Source organism: Felis catus, chromosome D1, assembly GCF_018350175.1.
Source record: "Felis catus isolate Fca126 chromosome D1, F.catus_Fca126_mat1.0, whole genome shotgun sequence".
NCBI lineage: Eukaryota > Metazoa > Chordata > Mammalia > Carnivora > Felidae > Felis > Felis catus.
In genome coordinates this window covers 32130658-32144896 of record NC_058377.1, presented here as the reverse complement: position 1 = coordinate 32144896, position 14239 = coordinate 32130658, and the positions used below count along the sequence as shown (strand labels likewise).

The 14239-nt window shown below is 42.2% G+C and overlaps 1 protein-coding gene and 2 long non-coding RNA genes across 3 annotated transcripts in view; 2 read left to right on the top strand and 1 right to left on the bottom strand.

The window, feature by feature from the left end:
• Positions 1-712: 712 nt before the first annotated feature.
• LOC123380412 (transport and Golgi organization protein 1 homolog) overlaps positions 713-14239 on the bottom strand; it is a 91595-nt gene continuing 78068 nt past the window's right edge. Inside the window, exons 15-16 of the transcript XR_006586145.1 lie at positions 11722-13628; positions 713-2059 (exon numbers count right to left, since the gene is read on the bottom strand). The gene's annotated coding sequence lies outside the window, so the exon portion shown is untranslated. The remainder of the gene's footprint in view (positions 2060-11721; positions 13629-14239) is intronic.
• On the top strand, positions 2058-2554 carry LOC123380417. Its single transcript, XR_006586149.1, has 2 exons — positions 2058-2311; positions 2454-2554. It is a non-coding gene; the product is annotated as an uncharacterized LOC123380417 (long non-coding RNA).
• Positions 7538-13190, top strand: LOC123380415. The gene is made up of 3 exons (XR_006586147.1): positions 7538-8593; positions 8824-9615; positions 11455-13190. It is a non-coding gene; the product is annotated as an uncharacterized LOC123380415 (long non-coding RNA).

The window sequence follows — 14239 nt, the reverse complement described above, 5'->3', positions numbered from 1 at the left end:
ATGTGACCCTTCCAGGTCCTCAAAGCCCATGCGTTCTGCCCCAGAGCCCCTGACTCCTGCTTGGCCCTCCTTCCTCCCAGGTTATGGAGGCAACCAGCCTTCCATCCACGTTGGGGTCATGGCTGGGCCACCAAGGGCTCAAAATCTCGCTGTCCACATGCTTCCCTGTGGTGGCTGGAACAGCCGTGCTCCAGTAAAGGTCAGCATGAGCAGCTTCTCTAAACAGGATTCTCATCCACTGTGATCAGGGCCTGAGCTAAAACATGACAGGGGAGAGGGGGACACAGGAGATGTGGTGCCGTTTCCTGGACAGGGCTGCACAGAGCAGAAGGCCGAGGGCTGCTAATCTCTGGATTCTGGATGGTAGGTGAGCAGTTTAAAACACCACAGCCTTCTCTTAGATCAAAAGAGAAACCCTTATCTTCACCCAGCCTTCCTCTGATATGAAGAGATGGCAATTATTATTTGAAGGCACAATTATCTACCTATGAGTCTGATGGAAATGATTTCATCCATCTTCGTCCATAAAGCACTTTTCATTGAAATTACCCATATAGAGGCAGGAAATTTATACCAGATGTGTAGCTCCCTCTAGATGCACATTCTGACCTTGTCCCATTTGTGTCCTCAAAGACATTATTGACAAGAAAAATAAGCTCTCAACATCTAGATGTTGACGTTAGAGAATGTGGTATAAATGGAATTTCATATGTTCTCAATTAGAAATAATTTTTAATGGTGAAGGAGAAATTAAAAATTTTGTCATTTTTAATTGAAATATAGGAGACTCACCATGTTGTATCAGTTTCAGGCATATATCATGGTGATTCCGTGTGTATACATTACGCTCTCCAGGTACCTAAGGGTAGCTATATTGTGAAAGCCTGCAACGCTTTCTTACAGGATTGACGCTATTCTATGGGCTGTACCTTGGATCCCAATGAGTTATTCATTCCATAGCTGGAAGCCTGTATCTCTTTCTCAGAGGTGTCAACTTTTTTATTTAACCCAAGTATTATGGTGCTAAACACCATAACCTGTAGGTCAGCAGGTGTCTGTATTTCTGCAAAAGCTGCTAAAAGCATTACACATGATATCATTATGTCAATAAAATCGGTTTCATTTTTCACTCAGTAAAAAGGAGAAGGAAAACGTTTCTTTGTGTCCCAAGCAAGCCCTTTGGTAAGACCCTTCCCGATCAGGAGAACAGGCTTCACTGGACCAGCTGCACTCTCAGTACTTCCAGCTGAGCAGCCATGGCCTTGAGCATTGCGGAATTCCCACCGCGGCCGGCAGAGGGCACGCATGCACCACTCCCAGGGAGGGGCCGGGCCTCTGAGTGGCCAGTGATGGCCTGAGAAGGCGCCCACTAGGCTTTTCTGATCCAGGGCGCCTCGGGGCTGGGAAGGCTTCCTTGCTTCTGAGGACCCAGTGCCTCTGAGTGTGGGCAAAGAGCCAGAGCTGTGTTTCCAGCAGGTTCCACCCCCGGGCCTGGGGGAGACCCTGGAGGCTTCGCAGCCCCTTGGTGTCTCCTAGGTGGTGGGGCTGAGTCCCGAGGCGGGGGAGGCAGGGCCTGGGCGGCTTCCCCGGAAGCGCGGGTGGTGGGTTGGCGGCACAGTCCCTCGCTTTTTCTGGGCTGTTCCGTGGTTTGTTCCTCATTTCCCCTGCAGGTATTTCCCTGGAGGATCCGTGGATTCATGGGGTCCCGTGACGCCATGTCAGAGAGGCTGGGGTTGGTTTGTTCCAGGTCAGGCCTCTTTCGGGGGAGAAATCCTGACACAAATTCGGAGGAACAGGAGGCGCATTCAGTTGGGAAGTGAAGCCGCCAAATGTTGACTCTCAGGACCTTCTAGAAGAAGGAGCTGAGACCCACTCTCCGAGTCCTGCTGGAACCAGAGCCAGAGGTGAAAACACAATGTGCCCTCCACATCGCACATGCTTTTATGAACTTTCAGTGGGGATTTTTTCCCAACAATGTTGTAGTCGTTGGAAACAACTGGAAACCTGACAGGTATGTTGTGTCGGGAACCGCCCGTTTCTTGAATGTTCAATATTATTCCTGCAACAGAATTTGTTACAGTTATCCTCTCTTCTCTTCTTTGGAAGGAATCTCATCAATAATATCTTAAAAACATCCTCGTTACCTTATCCCCTTTTCAGTTGAGATTTGGCATGTTTTCTGATTTCTCATGAACTCGTGAACATCTGAAATACTTTTAAATTGATTGCAGTTTTACTAAAAGCAGATTCACGGCGTCCCTCCCAGACTGCTCATGGTCAAAGAACATACCAAGGCCACTTCTCAGTATGGGTAAGACTGTACCAAACAAACATCCTGAATCAATTTTAGAAGAAAAAGCCTGATGGTATTTTTTCTTTATGAAAATTGATGCTTAGATACCCTGTTCGATACATTTCCACTTTTTTTTTCCCTTTCTTTCTCATTTTCTCAGTCAGAGATTCACAGACCTGCCTGAGTTTTACATTCACCACACATACTTTCAAGGCTCCTTTCTGTCCCTGTAAGAAAGAAGACAGACCTTCTGATGCGCAGGCAAGTTGCTGTAACTTCAAGATTTGTGGTGTACGTGTCTGTTAACTCCCCCCCCCCCAGTTGAAAATATCACCCCACCTTGAGTACTGCCATAAAAAATGTAACCTATGTTCACCAGTATGATTTCATTTCGTTAGAGTGGATTTCTTCATTTGATATTTTGTGTATATGCATACATTAGATGTTTTAGTCCTGAGAAAATCCCACATGTAGTTGAAAGAAAAATGTACATCCTATATGGAAAATTAGGAGATTGCACATTAAATTCATAAATGTAGAATTTTTTAATGTTTTTATTTATTTTATTTATTATTTTTTAAATATGCAATTCATTGTCAAATTGGTTTCCAACAACACCCAGTGCTCATCCCAACAGGTGCCCTCCTCAATACCCATCACCCACCCTCCCCTTGCTCCAACCTCCATCAACCCTCAGTTCTCAGTTTTTAAGAGTCTCTTATGCTTTGTCTCCCTCCCTCTATAACCTCTTTTTTTTTTTCCTTCCCCTCCCCCATGGGTTTCTGTTAAGTTTCTCAGGATCCATATAAGAGTGAAAACATATGATATCTGTCTTTCGCTGTATGCATTATTTCACTTAGCATAGCACTCTCCAGTTCCATCCATGTTGCTACAAAAGGCCATATTTCATTCTTTCTCATTGCCATGTAGTACTCCATTGTGTATATAAACCACAATTTCTTTCTCCATTCATCAGTTGATGGACATTTAGGCTCTTTCCATAATTTGGCTCTTGTTGAAAGTGCTGCCATAAACATTGGGGTACAAGTGCCACTAGGCATCAGCACTCCTGTATCCCTTGGGTAAATTCCTAGCAGTGCTATTGCTGGGTCATAGGGTAGGTCTATTTTTAATTTTTTGAGGAACCTCCACACTGTTTTCCAGAGTGGCTGCACCAGTTTGCATTCCCACCAACAGTACAAGAGTGTTCCTGTTTCTCCACATCCTCGCCAGCGTCTATAATCTCCTGATTTGTTCATTTTGGCCACTCTGACTGGCATGAGGTGATATCTGAGTGTGGTTTTGATTTGTATTTCCTTGATGAGGAGCGACATTGAGCATCTTCTCATGTGCCTGTGGGCCATCTGGATGTCTTCTTTAGAAGTGTCTATTCATGTTTCCTGCCCGTTTCTTCACTGGATTATTTGTTTTTTGGGTGTGGAGCTTGGTGAGCTCTTTATAGATTTTGGATACTAGCCCTTTGTCCGATATGTCATTTGCAAATATCTTTTCCCATTCCGTTGGTTGCCTTTTAGTTTGGTTGATTGTTTCCTTTGCTGTGCAGAAGCTTTTGATCTTGATGAGGTCCCAATAGTTCATTTTTGCTTTTAATTCCCTTGCCTTTGGGAAAGTGTCAAGTAAGAAATTGCTACGACTGAGGTCAGAGAGGTCGTTTCCTGCTTTCTCCTCTAGGGTTTGGATGGTTTCCTGTCTCACATTCAGGTCCTTCATCCATTTTGAGTTTATTTTTGTGAATGGTATGAGAAAGTGGTCTAGTTTCAATCTTCTGCATGTTGCTGTCCAGTTCTCCCAGCACCATTTGTTAAAGAGACTGTCTTTTTTCCATTGGATATTCCTTCCTGCTTTGTCAAAGATGAGTTGGCCATCCGTTTGTGGGTCTAGTTCTGGGGTTTCTATTCTATTCCATTGGTCTATGTGTCTGTTTTTGTGCCAATACCATGCTGTCTTGATGATGACAGCTTTGTAGTAGAGGCTAAAGTCTGGGATTGTGATGCCTCCTGCTTTGGTCTTCTGCTTCAAAATTACTTTGGCTATTTGGGGCCTTTTGTGGTTCCATATGAATTTTAGGATTGCTTGTTCTAACTTCGAGAAGAATGCTGGTGCAAGTTTGATTGGGATTGCATTGAATGTGTAGATAGCTTTGGGTAGTATTGACATTTTAACAATATTTATTCTTCCAACCCATGAGCTCTGAATGTTTTCCCATTGCTTTATATCTTCTTCAATTTCCTTCATAAGCTTTCTATAGTTTTCAGCATACAGATCTTGTACATCTTTGGTTAGATTTATTCCTAGGTATTTTATGCTTCTTGGTGCAATTGTGCATGGGATCAGTTTCTTTATTTGTCTTTCTGTTGCTTCATTATTAGTGTATAAGAATGCAACTGATTTCTGTACATTGGTTTTGTATCCTGCAACCTTGCTGAATTCATGTATCAGTTCTAGCAGACTTTTGGTGGAGTCTACCGGATTTTCCATGTATAGTATCATGTCATCTGCAATAAGTGAAAGCTTGACTTCATCTTTGCCAATCTTGATGCTTTGATTTCCTTTTGTTGTCTGATTGCTGATGCCAGCACTTCCAACACTATGTTAAACAACAGCGGTGAGAGTGGACATCCCTGTCGTGTTCCTGATCTCAAGGGGAAAGCTCTGTTTTTCCCCATTGAGGATGCTATTAGGTGTGGGCTTTTCATAAATGGCTTTTATGATGTGTAAGTATGTTCCTTCTATCCCGACTTGCTCAAGGGTTTTTATTAAGAAAGGATGCTGAATTTTGTCAAATGCTTTTTCTGCATCGATTGACAGGATCATATGGTTCTTATCTTTTCTTTTATTAATGTGACATATCACATTGATTGATTTGTGAATGTTGAACCAGCCCTGCATCCCAGGAATGAATCCCACTTGATCATGGTGAATAATTCTTTTTATATGCTGTTGAATTCGATTTGCTAGTATCTTATTGAGAATTTTTGCGTCCATATTCATCAGGGATGTTGGCCTGTAGTTCTCTTTTTTTCCTTGGTCTCTGTCTGGTTTAGGAATCAAAGTAATACTGGCTTCATAGAATGAGCCTGGAAGTTTTCCTTCCCTTTCTATTTTTTGGAATAGCTTGAGAAGGATAGGTATTATCTCTGCTTTAAATGTCTGGTAGAATTCCCCTGGGAAGCCATCTGGTCCTGGACTCTTATTTGTTGGGAGATTTTTGATAACCGATTCAATTTCTTCACTGGTATGGGTCTGTTCAAGCGTTCTGTTTCCTCCTGTTTGAGTTTTGGAAGTGTGTGGGTGTTTAGGAATTTGTCCATTTCTTCCAGGTTGCCCAGCTTGTTGGCATATAAGTTTTCATAGCATTCCCTGATAATTGCTTGTATTTCTGAGGGATTGGTTGTAACAATTCCACTTTCATTCATGATTTCATCTATTTGGGTCATCTCCCTTTTCTTTTTGAGAAGCATGGCTAGAGGTTTATCAATTTTTATTTTTTCAAAAAAACAACTCTTGGTTTCATTGATCTGCTCTACAGTTGTTTTAGATTCTATATTGTTTATTTCTGGTCTGATCTTTATTATTTCTCTTCTTCTGCTGGGTTTGGGGTGTCTTTGCTGCTCTGCTTCTATTTCCTTTAGGTGTGCTGTTAGATTGTGGTTTTGGGATTTTTCTTGTTTCCTGAGATAGGCCTGGATTGCAATGTATTTTCCTCTCAGGACTGCCTTCGCTGCTTCTCAAATCACTTTAAAATCTTAGAGGTTCAGCTGTCTGCTTACATTCACCATCTCTTTTTACATGTTGTCCACTTTTTTCATCATCTGCATTATCATAGGAATGGAAGTGGTTTTAAGTTCCCAGGATGATAATTCCTACATCTCTGCCATAGGAAGTGTAATTCTAATGCTTGCTATCTGTGTTCAAACTGTGTGGTTTTTACTTTACTATGCCTTGTAAGTTGTGTTGAAAGGCAAATGTTATGTGCTGGTAAAGGAACTGAGGTAAATAGGACATGAGTGTGAGGTTTTTATATTTATCTGGCTAGGGGTTAGTCTGAATTGACTCCCAGGTGAGACAGGAAGGTGAGAGCCCTGGAGTTGAGTATTTTCCCTCACCTGTATTGCTTACTCTTTGGGAAATCCCCAGTTAGGCTCTTCGTTCCTCTTGAGGGCAGATCTTTTCTGGAAGAACAGAGTACTTTGGAATTTATTTCTAAATGAGTATTTGCCCCTCTCCCTGCCACTGGAGAAAACTTGCCTTCAAACAGAAACACAAATATTGAGTATTTGGTGTGTTCATATTCCTTTTCACTTACCCGCCTGTGGGGCTGGGTGACAAGGGACAGGGAAGCTCAGAGGTTCCTAAGTGGCTTTTTGATAGCATGATGATATTCTAATATCCTGGCAAGAGTTTAGGGCTGGCCTCGGCCTCTCATCGTCCTTTCAAACTTTAGAATGGGGAAATATGTTAATGGTGTCAAAACCGGGTCATGCCTAGATTTGATGAGCTAGAATTTATCAGGAGAACTGAGGTCTGCAGAGCTCTTTTTGCTCTTTTTTTAAACATCAACTGTTATTTCTGTTGTTGCTTGTGCTTTAGCTCTAGCCGTGTTTTATTCTTTTTCTCATTTGGTGGCTTTTATTTTGTTTGTAGCAGTCTGGAAAAAATCATGGCACCTGAGGTGCCATAACTCTGTATGAATTCAGCAGACAGCCAACTCCATGTAGTATTTCAGAAGAGCTTTCTAGAGAATAAAAGAGGCATGTCTTAGCTCAAAGGTTTTGCCCGCCCTTCCTCTGTCCCTCCCTCCCTCCCTCCCTTCCTTCCTGTTTCTTTATTTCAGGAATTCAAAATAATCCTAGTTCTAAACTTGAGTGTGGATACTGGATTTAAAAAAAAAATAAGCGAGGGAAATGACAATTTAAAGCATTTTTTAAATGTATTATCAATGGTCAAAATTGAATAGGCTGAATGTTCATTTAATATAAACAAATTTTCTGTTTAAAAAAAAAGCTATTTACATTGTGCTCTTTAACAGAAATTGTGAAGTAACATGACTTAAATAGGGAATTCTATTTTTTCTTATCTTTTAATCCTGTGAATTAAGTATGCAAAATAAAATTACTGTAATTTCACTGGATTACTATTTTGCTCTTTATCAGGAACTATACGTTTTTACTAATAATATGTTTTGACACCAAATTTAATTTTGTTTTTTCCCCTCTTAGATGGAGCCTTGAGAATATCACGGTAAGAATTTAAGCTTTAGTTTTCTTTGCAATATTTTCTCAGTACTGGTGTTTGATGTGGGTTGTTTTTTTTTAATGTTTGAGAGAGAAAGAGTGCAAGTGGGGGAGGGACAGAGAGGGATAGACACACGCAGAGTCCAAAGTGGGCACCAGGTCTTAGCTGTCACCACAGAGCCCCATGGGAGGGTAGAACCCATTAAGAGTGAGATCATGCATGACCTGAGCCAAAGTCAGACACTCAACCAACTGAGCCACCTAGGCGCCCCTTGATGTGCGTTTTGATTCACCTAAGGATAAATATGGGGACTTCTGATGTCTAATTGACTTTTTAACTCTTGAAATTCATCTTTCTCTTCCCTGTTTGGAGTCTAAGTGACAATGTGGAGGGAGTTGCCATCTCTTAAGACATCAGGAGGAGGAACACATCACCAGAGTAGAGGGAATGAAATTAGTGTAATTTTACATAGAAATGATTAGGAAACAAGTGATGATATGAGCCTGAGGTTTGGAGTGAGTACTTTGCCATGACCTGGCTCTTCGTGAAATGTGAAGATGAGAAAACTCTCTATCTACAAGCCCATCAAGAAGCCTGAGCTTAGAGACAAAGCCAGATATTGCCAGGCAGGGTGTGTGTCACAAGAGAGGTTTAAACCATGGTTCTGAGTCTGAGGTGGAGGAAGCCGTTCATGCCAGGGGAGAATGAGTGGAGATGAGATTTTTGCAAATGCGGGTAATGTATTCTGCACAGGCTCCATAGACTGTGGTGATCCTGTGGCGCTGTCTGTTGAGAGCCAGGGTGGCTGCCTGACACTTAATGAGCCCTCAAAGGCTGGTTGTTCATCCCTTTGAATGCAGTGGCGGTGGTGGGGAGAAGAGTGATCTCAGGACATGAGAGCTCTCACACTGGGCCAACAAAAGAGAAGTTTGCACTTTATGGTCAGATGACAGAATCAGTCCCTGTTAGAGGAGTCTGTTCTAGAGCTTACATGTGTTGCCTGTAATTGGGTCCTTCGTGTGTGTTGAATAATATTCCTTTAAGGTTGGAGGGTGGGGCGCCTGGGTGGCGCAGTCGGTTAAGCGTCCGACTTCAGCCAGGTCACGATCTCGCGGTCCGTGAGTTCGAGCCCCACGTCGGGCTCTGGGCTGACGGCTCAGAGCCTGGAGCCTGTTTCCAATTCTGTGTCTCCCTCTCTCTCTGCCCCTCCCCCGTTCATGCTCTGTCTCTCTCTGTCCCAAAAATAAATAAACGTTGAAAAAAAAAATTTTAAGGTTGGAGGCTAACATTCTCACGTTGGGATGAAAAAAGTTTGTCTTCTAGGAATTGCCATTAATCCACATCCTCCAGCCACTAAGTGTAAAGCTGAGATGGTACCCGTATGTTTGATTCCAAAGACCTTGTCCTCCAGGGCCCCCGGCCTAGGGTTCACGAAGGGCAACCTGTGAGCAGCAGGAAGTCATCCAACGCCTTCGAGTAGTCAGTCAGTCAGCAGCAGTTTGAGCTTTCCTTGTGTGGAATTCCAAATAGCACCTGGGAGTGTGAGTGGCTCAAATCGAGACTAAAGGATGGTTTTGTTTGTTCCATTATTTGCAGGGACCTATTTATGTACCTTAATAATTGGAGGAGAGAAATGTAAGTTGATAGGATTTGATTTTTGTTTCATCTCTGGTGGTGACATAAGTATTTGAAGTGATTGGATTTTCTAAGAAGGGTGCTTCCAGATGGGAGAGAAATGAGAAGATATTTTATTGTGTTTCTCCATTTTGGACAATATTTTAAATAGGAATCTCATTGAAATAGGGTTTTCTTAGGTTTAACATGCTGCTAAAACTTGATTTCTTCAGGCACAACGGGAAAGCTAAAATGTTAGTTACACCCACCTGTCAGATCATGTGTGCTGCTAATACACTGGGATTATTTGATGTCACTGGTTTGGTAACAGCCTTAGAACATGTTTTGTCTCCTTTTAGTTAGTTTACAGTGAATAATTGAGAAGATCCATACTTTTAAGAAAGAAAACAGAGAACTTCATTGCTGAAAAAATATCCATTTGGGAACAGAAGGTAGCATTGCCCTTTCAAATATTTTTTTGTGATTTCATTTTGGTTACTGCCACTCTGGTAGAGCATCCTACTGACCTATTTCATGTGTTCTATAAACAAAACCAATTCAACACAAGCTTCACAAATGTAAAGAGCTACCTCTTTATTTGTGAAAGGAGTCACACATTAGAAGATAGGTTTATCTAGCACTGTGCTTTTTTTTTTTTTTTTCTGATTCCTTTTTCGTGTTTTATACAACAGTGAGTTAAGGAAATGTCTTCAGGAAACTATGAGAGAAAGTAAGTTTCTCTCTGATGAAGCTTTTAAACTGAATGTAAGAATCCCTTCTTTGCCTGGATTGCATTCTAAAAACACAAATAAAAGGAATGAATTATTATTACTCATTCAACATGTTTTGTTGAAGGAGAATGTCAAAATAATAAGCACTTTAAAGAAATTAAAAAACTAGTGTTTATTAATTTTTTGAGAGACAGGGAGAGACAGAGCACAAGCAGGAGCAGGGGAGGAGTAGAGAGAGAGGGAGACACAGAATCCAAAACAGGCTCCAGGCTCTGAACTGTCAGCACAGAGTCTGACACAGGGCTCAAACTCACAAACCACGAGATGACGACCTGAGCTGAAGTGGGATGCTTAACTGACTGAGCCGCCCAGGAACCCACTTCAATGAAATTTTAAATGACACCCTTCAAAGTGCACTTGTTGCCTTGCAAACTCAGAGAGAGAGGAATGTGAAGAATCAGGAAGTGGTAAGAGTTGGCTGCTGAGTTTTACTGTAATTTGGCTTTGGAGGCTTTTATTCATTGGGTGAAGTGAGCACAGCATATTTGCTTGCCATTTCCCACAGTAGAGAGTGGGCCTCTGGGAGCCAAACCTCTTTCTGAACAATGAGCTAGAATTTCACTAGGACCACCAAGATGAGTTTTGCTATTTCAGGGACTAGGAGTTATCTTTTATTTTCACGACTAGGTAATTTATCACATCATTCAACTCTGCCCTCCAAGATATGTAGAAAATTCCCAAATATAGTTGAGAGACAAAGGGTGATAGCCACAGTGTATAATCCTTTCCTTTTAAAAAAATACTTTTAAATTGTTCTTTATGAATTTTTTGTTTCAATTTTAGTGAGAGAGGGCATGCGAGGGGGGCAGAGGGAAAGAGAGAGAATCTTAAGCAGGATCCACGCTCAATGTGGAGCCCAACACAGGTCTGGATCGCACGATCCTAGAATCATGACCTGACCCCAAATCAAGAGTCTGATGCTCAACTGAGCGAGCCACCCAGGTGCTCCATAGTCTCTTTCTCTCTTAATGCTGAACAGTGAATTTTCAACGTGAATGGGGAAGAAGTGTGTGTTTGTGTGTGTGTCTGCACACACACACATATACAGATGTATATAAATATATATATATATATCCCAACAAGAAAACCATTTATAAGCTATCTGACATGAACTATTTCCCACCATCTGTATCTTCTCCTAGTTATATTTATGCCTCAAGGTCTTTGTTTATTGCAATGCACAATCCTGTTCTGTTAGGTGCACTCAAATTTTTGTGCAATCATTACTTATGGAAAGTGTTTTTCTCATATCTGTCTTAAAAACGCAAGATGAAAATGGTGAATTCGAGCATGTAGAGTTGAGAGTCTTGAGGTCCAATAACTGTCAACTGGAAAGTATGCTGTCTGTTGGGGAGAAATCCCCATATTGGTGACAATGACTTTGCATTGGTAAGGGAAAGAGGGCCTTCCTGCCTTCACGGTTCTTGCCCTTTTCCTATCTCACCAAAAACAAGTCTCAGGTCATGTGCACACTTAGAAAGCAAATCCATGTTTTTACAGAAAATAAAAAGGCCCTGGAAGACAAGTGTAATGCATTGAGGTCTGTGAAAGCAACCAAAGAAGCAAAAGTCAAACAGCTGAAGGACAAAGCAGGCATCCTTGAAGAATTCTATGAAGAAAGAAAAGTGGCTATAGAAGACTAAAATGTTCAGGTGAGAACTATCACAAGTACTGTTGTATGAATGAATGTGACGGCCAGTAGAGATAACTAAAATTCTTTTCAAATTTTTTGCCAAATGCACTCAGAATTGTGCCTGTCCTTCTTACCTGGCTTTCTGTCACCCGCATTTTCCTTTCTGTCCTAAGTGCTTGTCACATATTGTGTCATGTATTTGGGGTGGAAGAGGGAAGGTATCAGCATTAATAACATTGATATCTGTATCTGCTTGGGATTCAGTCCCATCACGTTGTCTTGTCATCCAGGAATTAGGTCATTTTTGTTCAGGACCACACATGGGTCAAGAATGTGTAGGGGAAAAATCAATGATTTTGCTGCAGAAACCACAGAAATTTATTTCTGGAAAGGGGGTAGGGGTGCCAGTAGTACTGGATCCCTGCATCAGTTCTGCTAGTGAGATTGTTCACAGCAGGCCAATCCCTAAGGAAGCTGAGTTATTTCCTGTCCCCCGATTTTTGAAGTGTAACTCTTCTGAGTCTTGACCAAAGCCCGCAGCTTCACCAGGGCTCATCTTTGCTGGCTGCCTCTGAACTAAACACGTTTCCTTCTAAGTCTGTGCCCATAAAGTTGTTCAGCTATTTTGCAGTTCAGTTTTCTATCCCCAAGTTCATTGATGAGTCCTGGGGAGATTGGTTCCCACTGCCAGGCTGGCTTTGTCCTGGGCTTCCTTCTTCTCCATCTTGGTCACATGTGTCTTCATGGGGTCATTAGAAATGTGGTGCATTCGCTCACATGTTTCCTCCTTTGTACAGTATTTCCTTTTGTTCTCAGGAGGAGATCAGGGCCTTTAGAGTCCCTCATTCACATTGAAAAGGAAATACTTCCTTCTCTTCCCTGGAGACTCAGCTTCTGTTAGTCCTTCCCACACCTGGGGTGGAGCCTGCTCTGTCTCACTGGCATCTTGTTTTTATCATTTCTAAGCTCTTTTGGGGAGCACGTACAGCACCCTGGCCACCTTTCTATTTTCAATCCCTTACAACAGAACCACTACATTCCAGCCACTCCAGAAAGCATTTGTTGAAGGACTGCCTGAGATGCCGGAAGGAAATGCATGTGCCTTTCTCTGTCTAGAGGTTTTGTGTCCGTTTCTAGGAGTCTTTCAATTTTGCATGTGACTCTTGAATACATCCAGTACCAAGTTGAAACCCTTTAAAGTAACACCATGAACAAAATAGTCTGAGAGCAACACAGCAAACCAGCCTTTCTAAGCATTTCCCTTTGCTGCCTTCACTGTCAATGAACTGAGTCTTCTTCAAGTACATTGGCTTCATGAAGTTGATAGTTTTCCATCTGAAATCTGTTTCCTGGAGATAAACCCAGACTGTGTGACAGTTCATATCAGGTTCTACCTCAGGTGATGTTGCTGCTCTAAGATTGGCCTTTTCCTCCACCAGGATATGTGAAGGTGGACGCAGGGGTTGTACTCCTGACTCTAGCAATGTCTGGGAGTGAGCTGCAATGTTGGGGAAGCCATATCCTGGAAGGTCGTCTTTTAGGGTGATTGTCTTTGTCAGGGTACAACTTCTGGACTGAGAATCAGGGCTCCCCACGGAGGTGTGAGACTAGTGATGATCCCTTGCTTCATCCTAATGGGTATGGGTGGTCAGACAAGGTTTTTGACACTGAACTGAAATGAGCCTTCACCATCTCAAACCAAAGTCCAGCTCTGGGAAGGCACAAAGTGCAATGTTATTTGATGATTTTATGATGAAGGAGAGGAAACAGGTCTGACAGCAGAGACATGGCAGCAGACAGAGGTTGAATTTTCTTTAACTTAAATGGGGTGTTCAGTTCATTTCTCTGACTGTGTTGTCAGTCTGTGCATTTATGGGAGAGGTGGGGGAAAGGTATTTGTATCTAGGCCTTCAAGAGTGCTGGGAGGTAAAAAGGCAGAATTTGTGGACCTTGGCTCCTGGACTGTGTATATGTCTTTCCCATCTTAGGAAGCTGAAAATGACACAGTGTGAACTGGCAGCAAAGAAGAATCAGCTGGCAGCTGCAGGGAAAATGTGAAAATAGCTATGAAAGAAATAAACAAGTACAAGTGAGTTCAGCTACTAATTACCAGCAGCTCATGAACCTCTCTTCATTTTTTTGTTTTTAACCTTTTTACGAGGTTAAAAGTCTACGTTTAGACTCAACATAGTAATATAAACAAAATGCAGAGGACATATGCATAGAGTATTAACAGATAAAAAAGGTAAGATTTAGAAAGAACAAAACAATTAACTTCATCAACATTTCCAGATTTCAAGCAATGGCCAGACTGTGTGGAAACTTCATCCATGCCAACGTTCCTGGGGGTGGTGTCAAGTATCATAATCTGTAGGAAAGCAGTGTGTCTTAGAATGAATCATACCATCAACATGGTAGTGCCATTTCATGGCCCTGGTCTTTGCAACCCTAGGAAACATGGTGAAGATCTAAGTGAAAGGAGGGAAGAGCTTTATGATGAAAGACATTTGTCACATGATGAATTAGGGCACAATTGAAAGTGGGAAGGAGGGGCGCCTGGGTGGCGCAGTCGGTTAAGCGTCCGACTTCAGCCAGGTCACGATCTCGTGGTCCGTGAGTTCGAGCCCCGCGTCGGGCTCTGGGCTGATGGCT